Here is a 12,859-nt window from a genome sequence, read left to right as displayed (position 1 = left end):
TGAGGCCCTGAACCCTCCCCCCACCCCACCTCCTTGCTTACTGGTGGGCGGCCTGGCCCCCTTGTCCCCTCCATGATGGTCCTCCTCCCATCATGCTCATTCTGACCCCAGGGCCTTTGCACTTGCTGGGCCTCCTGCCTAAAATCCTCTTCCCAGCTCCAATGTCACCTCTTTGGCCACCTGCCTGTTTCCCCCGCTCCCCTCCCTCCCATTTCCTGCTTGTTTTCAGCACAAGCCCTCTTACTCGGAAATCTTCAACCTCCTTCCTTTTCCACTGGTCTGTCTGTCCAGAGCGCACCAGGACCTGTTTGTACCTTGTGCTTAGGGGCAAGCTTGTGAACTGGTAGAGCTTGTTCCCAGCTAGCATGGGCCTGCTGGCTTCCTCTGCCAGCTTCCTTTCCAGGAGCCTTGGGTAACGGATTTCCTCTGTTTCCAGTTGCCTGCCCAGGCTTCCTGTCCTGCTGGCCCCAGGAAATGCCCTGTGGACCTTCCCTGGAGAGGACTGGCCCTGCTGGCTGTGGCCGGCTGGGCCAGACATGCAGAATTTTCAGGGACTGCTAGAGAGTAAAGATGGGAACCAGTATGAGCAGTTTGGCTTCTGTGTTGTATTGAGCTATTTCCTCAGGTGGGTGCTTTGGGTAAGATTGTAGTGTGGGCTGTCCTCCTGGAACCTCTGGCTCATGAGCAAGCTTGTGCCTAGGCCTGGCTGCTGACCCCTCTCCTTTTACTCACCCCCCTTCCCCAGGGCTTTGCAGGCCTCTCAGCATCTACTTGGGCCTGGGCTGCTAATGGTTAAATGCTGAACAGGCAGCAGTGGATTTCTTTGGGGTTTTGGCTCAGGGTGAGACCTGCATTCCGGGCCTTGCTTGGCCCGCATGCAGCATCCTAGCTCTGCACCTTCCCGTCCCAGTTGGCCTGCTTCTTGGGATGGGGTGGGGGCTCCCTCCCTCCAGGCCTTGGGTCAGGCCATGCAGCTGCCGAGCTGGAGTGAGGGCAGCAGGATGAGCTAGGCTTGGAGGCCTTGGGTCTACAGCCAGCTGGGTGACCTCAGGCTGTGCTGACCCTCTTGGAGCCTGGGAGTTGGGTGTGGGATGTGAGGGGACCCATGGTGCCTTTATGCCTGGCCCTGTGCTGGCTGATAAAAATTTGCCAGCCAGGAATTCGGCCCTGAGTTGTTGGCACTTCTGGTGTTTCAGGAGAAGCCAGCAATTCTGATGTTTAAGTTAATTAAAAAAACTTTTTTTTTTTTTTTTAAGTTGGCCACCAGTTCACATTCTTTAAAATGCTTCTCAGACCTCAGGAAGGCCGCAGCTGCAGCCACCCTGCTCCTGCCTGTCAGGTGGCGGGCTCTGATGTGGGCCAGTGGACCCTGAGGGTATCTGGGTTGCAGTGGACAGGCGGCTGAGCCACTCCTGGAATGAGGGCCTTGTGGGTCCATCTATTCCTGGGCTGCCTGCAGAGGGGAGGTGCAGTGACCAAGAAGCCACGTGGCCCAGGGTCTCTGGCAGACCATGCTCTTCTTCTGAGTATATACATGGGACCACAGTGGCTTCCCAGTTAGGTGACACTGCTCTAAGGGTAGAAATGCAGTCCTTGGTGATAGTTCCCTACCCTTGCTGTTGTCCCAAAGGCACAGGCTTGGGATGAGACTCTGGGCTCACCATGCTCACATGCACTTTGCCCTTGGCTAGAATGTTTGGAATGCTTTTCGTTTCTTCATGTTTTTTTTTTTTATTATTGTAAAATTCACATAATAAAATTCACCATTTTTTAGCAAGTAATTTCGTGGCATTCAGTACAATCACAATTTTTTTTTTTTAAGATTTTATTTATTTGAGAGAAAGAGAAAACATGAGCAGGGGATAGGGCCAGACGGAGAGGGAGAAGCAGACGCCCCACTGAGCGGGGAGCCGGACGCTGGGCTCCAGCGATCCTAGGACCCTAGAATCACGACCTGAGCCAAAAGCAGACACTTAACCAACTGAGCCACCCACACATTCTATTAAACTCACAATGTTGTACAAGTACCACCTCTGTGTGGGTCCGAATAATTCCATCACCCCTTGGGAAACCTCAGCCCTATTAGCAGTCACTGCCCCTTTCCCAGCCCTTGGCAGTCACTTGCTGTCTGTATAGATTTGCGTGTTCTGGATGTTTCATGTAAATGGGTTGTATGATACATGGTTTCTGTGCCTGGCTTCTCTCAGTATGATGTTTTTGAGGTTTATCCACATCGTAGCCTATGTCAGTGCTTCATCGTTCCTTTTTTATGGCTGAGTAATATTCTACCATGAGGACCAATTTTGTTTATGTTTTGTTTATCCATTCACCCCTTGATGGACACCTGGGTTGTTTCCACTGTTTGGCAGTTGTAACTAGTGCTGCTGTGAGTGTGTGTGTGTGTGTGTGTGTGTGTGTGTGTGTGTGTTTGTGTGTTTATTTGAACACCTGAGTTCTTTTGGGTCTCTACCCAGGAGTGGAAATGCTGGGTCATGTGGTAATTCTGTGTTTCACTTTTTGATTTTTTTTTCTTTCTTTTTTTTTTTTTACTCATGAGAGACACAGAGAGGCAGAGACACAGGCAGAGGGAGAAGCAGGCTCCATGCGGGGAGCCTGACGTGGGACTCGATCCCAGGTCTCCAGGATCACGCCCTGGGCTGAAGGCGGCGCTAAGCCACTGAGCCACCTGGGCTGCCTATCTATGTTTCACTTTTTGAGGAACCACCAGACTATCTTCCAAGAGCAGACTGGTTTTGCAGACTACTTCTTCCATGCTTCTGGCTGCACCCTTGCTTGAGACCTGGAGCTCTCTGCCCACTTCTGGGTTCTCCACCTGCCCTCCCCAGTCATTCCTTATTTAATTGGGTGTGTTATTACTTTACATTGTTGAGGTTTGTGGCATTTGCTCATGGCCCTGTAATTGTAAAGCTCATTTCTGGTTAGTCTTAGCTCAGTGTCCCAAGGAACTGATGAAGGCTGGGATTGCTGCCCTGGTGCATCTGGAATATTCCATTCGTGTGCTAAGTGAAGGCCAAGGATGTTACACAGTCCACCCAGGCCAGAGCCCCAGGGCATGGACTGAAGTGGGGAACCTCTGTGTGCATCCAGGGGTCTTTCCCAGATGCCTGTGCCACAGCTGCCAGTGAGCTCCCAGCCCAGCTATGCCCCGTATTCATGCAGTCCATTCCCTGTCCTAGCAGGAGGGCCTCCCGAGTATGGAAACCCACCCTGGAAATAGCAGCCATGTGCCTCCTCTGGGCAGCTTGAGCTGGCCTCCTCTCCTTGCACTGGGGCCCACGCAGAGGCCTTGGAATTGGGGTGCTGACTGGGCCCCACATAACCCTCTACTGGCCTCCAGCCTGTGTCACGGTGCCAGGCAGGCCATACACGTGGCAGACTGAGTGCCTGAGAAATCCCATTGGTTCAATTTTTGGGAAGATGGTGCAGCATGCATGCTGTCATGAGGGAACACCCTCAGTTTGGCAGTCCTGGTAGTATGTTTGCAGCAAAAGTGACACTCTGAGAACAGATAGGGCAGCCTCCTGTCCACTGATCAGATGTCACTGCTGTTGGCCTATGCCACACCCACCAGAAGGGTTTTTGCAGAGTTTTCAGTATCTCAGAATAGCGGGATTGAGGCTTCTGTTCCCAGCTCTGAGGGGTAGTGACAGCGTCAGGGGCCTCCACCCCCCTCCCCAGCACCACATCCTGCTTCAGTGCCTTGGAGGGCCCTCCCTGCACCCACTGGGCTCTGCTGTGCACAGCCTAAGGGCAGTCTTGGGGAGGGTCTCCTGGGAGCATTAGGGGATGGTTCGGGAACTATGTGTTATTAGTGCCTAGGGGCCACCGCAGCAAATAACCACAAACCTGGTGGCTTAAAACAACAGGAATTTATTGTCTCATATTCTGGAGGCAAGCCATCTGAAATTAAAGTATCTCAGGGATTGGTCGTTCCTTCTGGAAACTCTAGGGGAGGATCTTTCCTTGCCTCTTCCAGCTTCTGGTGGCTCCTGGTGTCCTCAGCTGGTGGTAGGCCCCCTCGCCCCAGTCTCCATTTTCCCCTGTGTATCTTTGTCCTGACTTATTAGAAGGACATGCATCATTCATTGAGTTAGTGCCCACCCCGCTCCAGCATGGCTTTTTTTTTTTTAAGATTTATTTATTTATGTATTCATGATAGACACAGAGAGAGAGAGAGAGAGAGAGAGAGAGAGAGGGGCAGAGACACAGGTAGAGGGAGAAGCAGGCCCCATGCCGGGAGCCCAATGGGGGAACTCGATTCCGGGACTCCAGGATCGTGCCCTGGGCCAAAGGCAGGCACTAAACCGCTGAGCCACCCAGGGGTTCCCCTCCAGCATGGCTTTGTCCTCTTAACTTGATCACATCTGCAAATAACCCTGTTTTCAAAGTCACGTTTCAGGTACAGTGGTTAGGACTCGGACATCTCCTTTTGAGGGGATAATTCAACCCACAACAGTAGATATATGAATGAGGCAACACCACAGTGAAGGCTCTAAACACAGAGCAGGCAATGAAACATCCCCCTTGACCACCCATGTCTTCCTGCCCCACCACACTTAGTGCGTGGGCATCATGCGCCACGCACTTTGCTTTTGTCATGGTATCTTATACCCCAGAACAGAGTGCTGTTTGCCTGTGTGCACATGGACCCCCAGGGCTGGTGTCTCTCTGAGCTGGCCTGGGTTTTGAGGTTTGTTTCCACTGAGTAGTGAGTATGCTTGCCCTGCTCAGTGCCGTATTGTGTTCCTTAGTTGGGTTTTCCATGGTTGGTATTCCTTCCCAACGTGGCTTCCACTTTGCTGCTGTTTGGAGCTGCCACCTGCATTCTTGCAGTCCTAGCCTGGGGCGTGTATGCAGCTATGTGATGGAGAGGGTTATGGAGGGGGGGACCATGCCCAAGGCCCGGCCCCATGCTGGGCTGCTGTAGCCAGGGAGAAGCCTCAGGGGCTCAGAGGATTCCATGGTGGGCGCACAACAGCCCACCTCTTGGGTCCCACAGCCCAAGGTGGGGGACCTTGGTCTGAGGGTCCTTGTTGGAGGTGGTGTTGGGTGCAGCTCCTGTGGAGCCCCAGGGTAAGGGTGTGTTTTGGGGAGCAGGACCTCCATGCTGGCAGAGGCTGCTGGGGAAGTGAGAGCCAGAGGGCCCAGTGAGGAGAGGCGCTCTAGGACCTGCCTGCTTAGGTAGGCAGTTAGGTGAGACTCTGGCTGCCACCTGCAGAGAGGATTGGGGGCTAGGAATTGATTTGGGCACCTAGGCAGGAGGCTTCTGCATTTGTGGGGCTGGTGACAGTGGAGCTTGGACCAGTTGGATAGAGGTGTGGGAGAAGGTGACGGCTTGGGGTGCTGGGGTAGGTGTGGGAGTGAGCTGGACGGACTGTGAGAGATGCCGTCCTGGGGGAGGACATAAACTTGTGCACGTGTCAGCATGCAGCAGTGAATGAGCATGAATATTTGTGAATAGGTGTGCACATGGGAGTGTGTGGATAAGTAGTGTGCACTTGTGTGTGCATGTATGCATTTGGCAGCTGGGTGTGTATGAACACATATATGTTGGAGTGTGTGCCTGAGTATGCATGGGTGCTTCTGTGCACACACAGGAGTGAGATGTACCCATATGCTTGCCTGTGATATCTGTACAGCCTCCTCGGGAGGACGGCAGGCGCTGGGTGGGAGGCGTGAATTTGGGGGGCTTCAAGAGAATCCTGACAAGCGTGAGGTGGGGGCAGAAATGAGGACTGCTTGGTTTGGGAGTGGGTGTCCAAGTGGGCTTCAGTCAGGAGTCAAGGGGAGGGCCCCCCCAGCCCTGGCACCTTTTCCCTGGGGGTCCTCTAGTTCATGGGGGTCCAGGGTGTGTGTAGCTCAGGACAAGGCCTGTCTCTTCCAGGTCCTCTGTCCTGGGTGCATTAATAGCCTTTGGGCAGTAGTCCTCAGGGTCAAGCACAGCCCTGGAGTCCAGCTTCAGTCCTTTCAGTGGTCCGTGAAAAGGATCAGAGTTGCCGCCACATACTGCACGCAGGGGCAGATCCACTGTGTGCTGGCAGAGGCAAGGGGCCAGGCCTTCCTCTCATTGGCAGCCCCCATTAGACCCCAGGCAGCTGCAACACTGTTCCTGTCGTCCTGGGCCCTGAGAGAGGAGCAGATGAGGCTTCGGGATGAGACGAGGCTTCTTGATGGAGGGGGCTAGGCATGCCGCCTCCAAGCCCAGGCACAGCCATTCCCAGAACTGAGGGGAGCAGGGGCAGGGGGCGGGGCTGGCACAGACAGAGGCCTAAGGTGGGGGGGTAGGGGCTTGGACATCTCGAGAGCTGGAGGTCCTGGAGGAAGCCCGGGAGATGGGACGAGGAGCAAGGGAGAAGATTGCAAGGCATGGCCAACCTGGTGATGGGGTCCGGTTTGATTTTCATTGGTGATCTATTTATTATCAAGGTGACTTTCAGATAGCATAAAATTAACCATTTCAAAAGAACAACTGAATGCCATTTGGTACATCCACAGTGTTGTGCAGCTACCACCACCATCTCGTTCTGAAATATTTCTGTGACCCTCGAAAGGAGACCCCTCCCTCCGTCCCTGACACCTACTAATCAGCCTTCTGTCTCTAGAGACTTGCCTGTCCTGGACATTTCATGTAAATGGAATCATGAAACATGCAGTCTTTTGTGACTGGCTTCTTTCACTGGGCATGGTGTTTTCGAAGTTCATCCAAGTTGTCGCGTTTGTCAGGGCTTTGTGCCTTGTTATGGCTGAGTGATTCCACTGTGTGGATGAGCTGTGTTCTCTTTATTCGTTCATCTATCGATGGATCCTTGGGTTGCTCCCATCTTTTTGACTGCTGGGAACACAGGTGCAATTGTGGACATAGACGTTCATCTTGGTTTTGTTGTGGTATATGCTGAGGAGTGGAATTGCTGTGCCCTGTCATGACTCAGTTTAACTTATTTAGGAGCCCTTAAACTGGGCTGGGTTTTATTTTAAATACGATGGCAACCTACTGGTATGTTTAGAACAGGAGTGGGAAATGATTTGAACTTCATTAATCAAGAAAAGGAAAAGGAGGGTTCCTGGCAGCAGTGTGCAGAGAAAGAGAAGGCTTCAGGCAGAACTAGGGAGGAGGTCCTGGTGGGTGTCCTGGTGCAAGATGACATGGGCTGGGATCAGGGTGAGAGTCGCACATAACTCTGGAGGTTGAGTTGCCAGGACTTTCTCACAGAAGAGACAAGGGGGAGAGGAAAGGGGGGCCCCAGGGCGACTCCACAGTGTTCGCCTGCCCCCTCGGTACAGCACTTAGGACCTGTTCCAGCCCATCCTGGCCAGCCCTCTGGCCTTATCTCTTCATGGTCACTCTGCTGTGTCACCTGTCCAGCTACTGGAGCCACACACGGTTCTGTGCCGGGCCCATCTCACCAGTCCAAGCATGTGGTCTGAGGATGTTGAAACAGCCATAGGGCCAACCCTGCCTCGTCCCCATGCTTAGGGCAGGTGCTGCCCAGGATAGGGGTTTGAGGGGGGATCTGGGCAGCCTCCGGGATCCTGCCTTCCAGACCACAAAATGGCTTTCATTGTCATTATGTAACTCTGTAGTTGTGCTGTGTCTAAAAAATGGAGCATAAAGCTATTTTGGGCCCATGGTAATGAGGGCATCTCGCTTTTGTCTTATCTTCCCATGGCCCCTGCCAGCCATCCTGGAGGGAGGCAGCACTGTGAAGGAGCGGCTCGCAAGAGGTGGCTTCATCCCAGAACCTGAGCAAGGCTGTGTGTCAGCATGTCGATACCATTTTCAAAAGTCATCTGCTTGGCATCAGCCCAAGGCAGCTGCTGGCCGATTGCCCTGTGACACCTGGGTCAGGGGAAGCCAGTAGGTGCTGACTCCCTAGCACAACAAAGGCTGACTTCCTTGTCCCTTCTGGGACCCCATACCCCAGAGTAGGTCTGGCACCTGTCAGAAACTCAGCCTGATGTTTTCAAGATGGGATGGGCCAGGGGAGGCACAGGACCTGTCTCGGTGGCAGCATCCTTGTCTGGCTCCCAGCCTAGGCCAAGGGACCCCTTGGTGAGAGGCAGCCCCTATTTCTAGTGGCCGGCCTTCCGGCTGGTGATTTGTGTTATCCAATTGGTAACGAGATTTAAAATTAAACTGCGAAGGATCTGTTCCCTCAGCTACAAATAGAGAAGTGTACTTGCGTGTTTCAGAAGCTGTGTGCACCTAAGGGTGTGTTCAGAGTCAAGGCAGAGAAATGACAAGTTTTAAGTTTTCTCTCTCTTCCCACATACAACACACACCTATGTATGGGGTCTCATGTCCATCTCAGTGTCCTGGGGCTGCTGTAATAGATAACCACAAAGTGGGTGGCTTCAACAACAGAAATTTATTCTCTTATATTTCTGGAGGCCAGAGGTTGAAAAATCAAGGAATTGGCAGGGCTGTGCTCCCTCCAAAGGCTCCCTAGGAGAGGATCCTTCCTTGCTTCATGCAGCATCTGGAAGCTCTGGCATTCCTGGGCTTGTGGCTGCATCACCACAGTTTCTGCCTCTGTCTCCACGTGGTCTCCTTGTGTGTCTGTGTCTGCTTCTCCTCATCTTTTTTTTTTTTTTTAAGATTTTTTATATATTTATTCATGAGAGTTACAGAAAAAGAGGCAGAGACACAGGCAGAGGCAGGAGAAGCAGGCTCCATGCAAGGAGCCCCATGTGGGACCCAATCCTGGGATTCCAGGATCACACCCTGAGCCAAAGGCAGACGCTCAACCGCTGAGCCACCCAGGCATCCCAGCTTCTTGTCATCTTATAAAGACACCAGTCATTGGATTAGGACTCACCCTACTCCAGTATAATCTCATCTTAACTAATGTCATCTTCAAAGATGTCTTTAAGTAAGGTCACATGCCCAGGTACAGGGTGGTTAGGACATGGATGTATATTTTGGGGAGACACAATTCAACCCACAACAGATCCTCCATCAGGCAGGTCCCCTGGCCCCCAGTAAGGCCCCCTGAAAGGTTCAGTGACATACCTGCCTTACATTCAAGCACATGGGTACCTGGGTCCCAGTGAGGCCAGAGTCTCAGCTGAATGTGGATGCAGTCTCTGCTGTTTGGGCACAGAGCCATGGGTTTTGTGGACATGCACTATGGGCCCCTGGTGTCTGTACATAGGCTCACTGCGTCCCAGTCACCATGTGACTCTTCTGTGTGGGAATCATCTGACCACTCCACCGTCTTGCCAAGGAGGCACTCCTAGCCCCATGTTGCAGATGGGGAAACTGAGGCCAAGTGATTACAAACTGGGCTGTGGTCTCTGGCCAGGGAGTGGCAGACCAGGGGCATGACTGGGCACAGACACAGGCCATGTGCACACTGGACAACACCCTACTCCCCATAAGCCTTACAGCGGCCCTGGTGGAATGGGTTGCTTGGTATCCCCCAAATACATATGTGCAGGTCCTAACCCTTGGAACATGTGACTGAGACCTAATTTGGAAAAATGGTCTTTGGAGGTGTGACTAAGTTAAATACCTTGAGATTATATCATCTGGAGTAGGGTGGGCCCTGAATCCAATGACTTGTGTCCTTCTAAGAAGGCCATGGGAGGATAGAGGCAGAGATTGCTGTGATGTGGCCACAAACCAAGAAACACCAAGGATTACCAAGAGCTCCCAATTTTTAAACTAAGATAAAATAAAAATTTTTTTGAGATTTATTTATTTTATTTTATAGAATGCAGGCATGAGGGGGAGAGGCAGAGGCGGGGGGAGAGAGAGAGAAAGAGAATCTCAAGCAGACTTCCCTGCTGAGTGTGGAGTCCAATTCAGGGTTCCATCCATGACCCTGATGAGATCATGACCTGAGCAAAAAGCAAGAGTCAGACACTCAACCACCTGAGGGTTTATTCTTTTTTATGGCTGAATGATATTCCACTGCGTGGATGGACCATGTTTTATTTACCTCTTTGTTGTTGGGTTGTTTCCATCCTTCAGCAGTTATGAATGGTTCATCCACAGTTTATAAATTTGTTTGCTCCTGACCTTCAGTCTCCTCACGTCTGTTTCTGTCTGCCCCAGTGTTCTGCCCCTGATACTGGTGCTCAGGAAGTACCTGTGAGCTAGGTATGGATGCGAAGGCCCTGGGAAGGGCGGGCATCCACCCTCCTAAGGCCAACAAGTGTAGAGCTCTATCCCGCTGTGGGGCTGTCCAGCCTCTGGGGATGTGGAGTGCCACCACACTACAGTTTAAAGTGTCAGATGTTTGTGGCTGTGACAGGTTCAGGGCAGCATTCCCAGCAGTGGGCTTGGTGCCTGCTGGATGGAGGACCTTGTGGGGAACTCTGGGGCATGTGCTTGTCTATTTGATGTTTCCTGCCTTGGGGCTCTTTGGGGTGGGGATGCGTAAAAGAGCCATGAGCTTTGGATGGTCAGAAGGGCTTCTGAGCAGGAGGGATGTGGGGCCCAGATGAGAGGGTCACCACCTGGCCACCGTCCCCTCAGAGCCCCTGGAAGGCAGGGTGTGTATCAACAGTAATGATATCCTTGGAGGGAAGCATGGCACAAACACCGGTCCTTGGCGGCATCCTCAGGGCCTCAGGGTCCCCTGTCCACTTTGTGGAAGTTGAGACTGTTAGATGTTGGGCTGCGGCAGAGATGTTGTTTTTTGTGTTTGCTGGAATTAAGTTTCATTTTCATGTTGAAAGGAAGAGGTAGGGACTCTTGAGTGGCTCAGCGATGGAGGGCAGCTGCCTTTGGCATCAGAGTTCCGAGTTCTGGGATTGGAATCCAGTCCTGTATCGGACTCCTTGCGGGGAGCCTGCTTTTCCCCTCTACCTGTGTCTCTGCCTCTCTGTGTCTCTCAAAATAAATAGATAAATCTTAAAAAAAAAAAAAAAAGGGTAACAAGGCCCTGGCTTAGGGGCGCCATGAGTGTGTGTGTCCTGGGGCTGCTGTAACAGGGACCACACACTGGGGGCCTTACAGCAGCAGGAGTTTAGTATCCTACAGTCTGGAGGCCAGAAATCTGAAAGGAAGGGGTCAGCAGGGCCACTGGAAGAGGATGCTTCCTGGCTGCTCACTGCTTCTGGGGGCTCTGGCATTTGCTGGTTTGAACTGTGTGATGCCAGTCTCTGCCTCCGTCTCCACATGGCCTTGTCCCTGTGTGTCTCTTATAAGGACACTTGTCATCAGATTGAGGACCCACCCCTATAAAACAGGAAGATTGCTTCATCTCAAAATACTTACCTTAATTATACATCTGCAAAGACCTTTTTTCTAAATAAGGTCAGTCACAGATTCCAGAAGTGAGGACAGGGAGGTAAGTTTTCAAGGACACAAAGGAAGAACCCACTGCATGTACTTGAGTTGACCCACATTGAGTGCTGGGGGAAGCTCTGGCTGGATTTTGCTGTTACTGTGTTCTTGACTTTGTCAGTTAGGGGTTTCCAACCCTGTTGCCTGCCCATCCCCCATCCATTTCCCTCCCCATGGTTACCTGCCACTCCCATCTTTGTGCCCTTTTTGAGGGGGCCTGCCTGGTGCTGGGGGTGCCCATCTGTCCTGAGTATACCAGGCTGATGTCTGTGACTCACTGTCTATATGTAGGATCACACTTCTGCCAACTCCCCAGGCCCCTCAGCCTGAGTAGGGGAACCTCCTCTCTAAACTTTGTGGGGCCACTGCACCTGGAGCATCCCCCTTCCCCGGCTCCATTCAACTGAGGTTGAAGGATCCCTCTCCATGATCTTCAGAGAGCCTTTCCCATTCTCCAGCACCCCTTACTGTCCAGATCATTGCATTGGCCTGTTTATGGATTTGTTTCAGCCTCTGACCTGGAAGGGATATCGTGGAGTGTTAGCCCCGCTTTGAACTCAGGTGGCCTTGGTCACCCCAGTTATATGTTTCTCCACAGCCCTTCCTTTGTTCTGGAGAATTCCTTTCCTGTCCCAAGGGGCATTTGTGGGACTGCTGGCCACCCTGCTCCTCTGCCCTATCTCCCTGCACACTCCAGTGTCCAGCCCCACTTGGGGATGTCCCTGGAAAGGGAATGGCCTGGCTTTATTCCAGGTCTGCCTGTGCCTGCATGAACTGACCTCTGCAGAGTGCGCTGTCCCTCCTCTCCACCTCCGGCCTGGGGGCACGTGTCCCCTGCTCCTCTCCAGAATTGAAGGCTCCGCCCTGGCCTGGCCTAATCTTGCAGCACAGTTTAGCTCCTTGCTCTGACAACAATGATGCAGGAACATTTTTGTGCATAAATCTGAGTTTTGGACGATCTCCCTCAGGAGAGCTTCCCAGAAGTGGGATTAGTGGGTCAGAGGGCAGGAGCGTTGTTCAGGCTCCTTACAGACTGCCAAATGACTCTCCAGATGCTGCCGGCCACCTGCCTGGCAGGGTCCCAGTTGTTTCCGCTGTGGCTGATGTGTGCTGGGTGGGTCCGTGTGCTACCCGGCTTTACCCCTTAGCACTCAGGTAATCAGCAGAAAACATGGAGGCTCAGGAGGGGAGGGGAGGCCCAAGGGCTGGCTACAGGGGAAGGACCAGGGCTTGTGTTGCCATCGTGAGAGGTTCTTAGCACGGGGCCTGTGGTGGCACAGGATGGGGTGACTGTGATGGTTTGAAAAATGTCCCCCACCCTCAAATTTGTGTCCAGTCAGAATCTGTGAACGAGACCTTTTTGGAAATAAGGGCTTTCAGATGTCATCAAGTCAGCGTGAGAAGGGTGTCCCAGAGAAGAGAGGTCCCTAAAAGCGACTGGTGTTCTTATAAGAAGACAGCACAGAGACACACAAGCAGGAGGCTGTGTGAAGGTAGAGGTAAGGGTTGGAAGGAGGTGTCTATGAGTCCAGGAACATTGTGGAC

General features: G+C 52.5%; 1 protein-coding gene across 6 annotated transcripts in view; it reads left to right on the top strand.

Annotated features, from left to right (window-relative positions):
- The window catches only part of CRTC1 (CREB regulated transcription coactivator 1), a 79,308-nt gene that overhangs the window by 17,761 nt on the left and 48,688 nt on the right, over positions 1 to 12,859 (top strand). The gene's annotated exons all lie outside the window — the stretch shown is intronic.

This window comes from Nyctereutes procyonoides, unplaced genomic scaffold (genome assembly GCF_905146905.1).
Source record: "Nyctereutes procyonoides isolate TBG_1078 unplaced genomic scaffold, NYPRO_anot_genome, whole genome shotgun sequence".
NCBI classification, from domain to species: Eukaryota; Metazoa; Chordata; class Mammalia; order Carnivora; family Canidae; genus Nyctereutes; species Nyctereutes procyonoides.
Note: the sequence above shows the minus strand (reverse complement) of the source record. Positions and strands in the feature narration are given on the sequence as shown.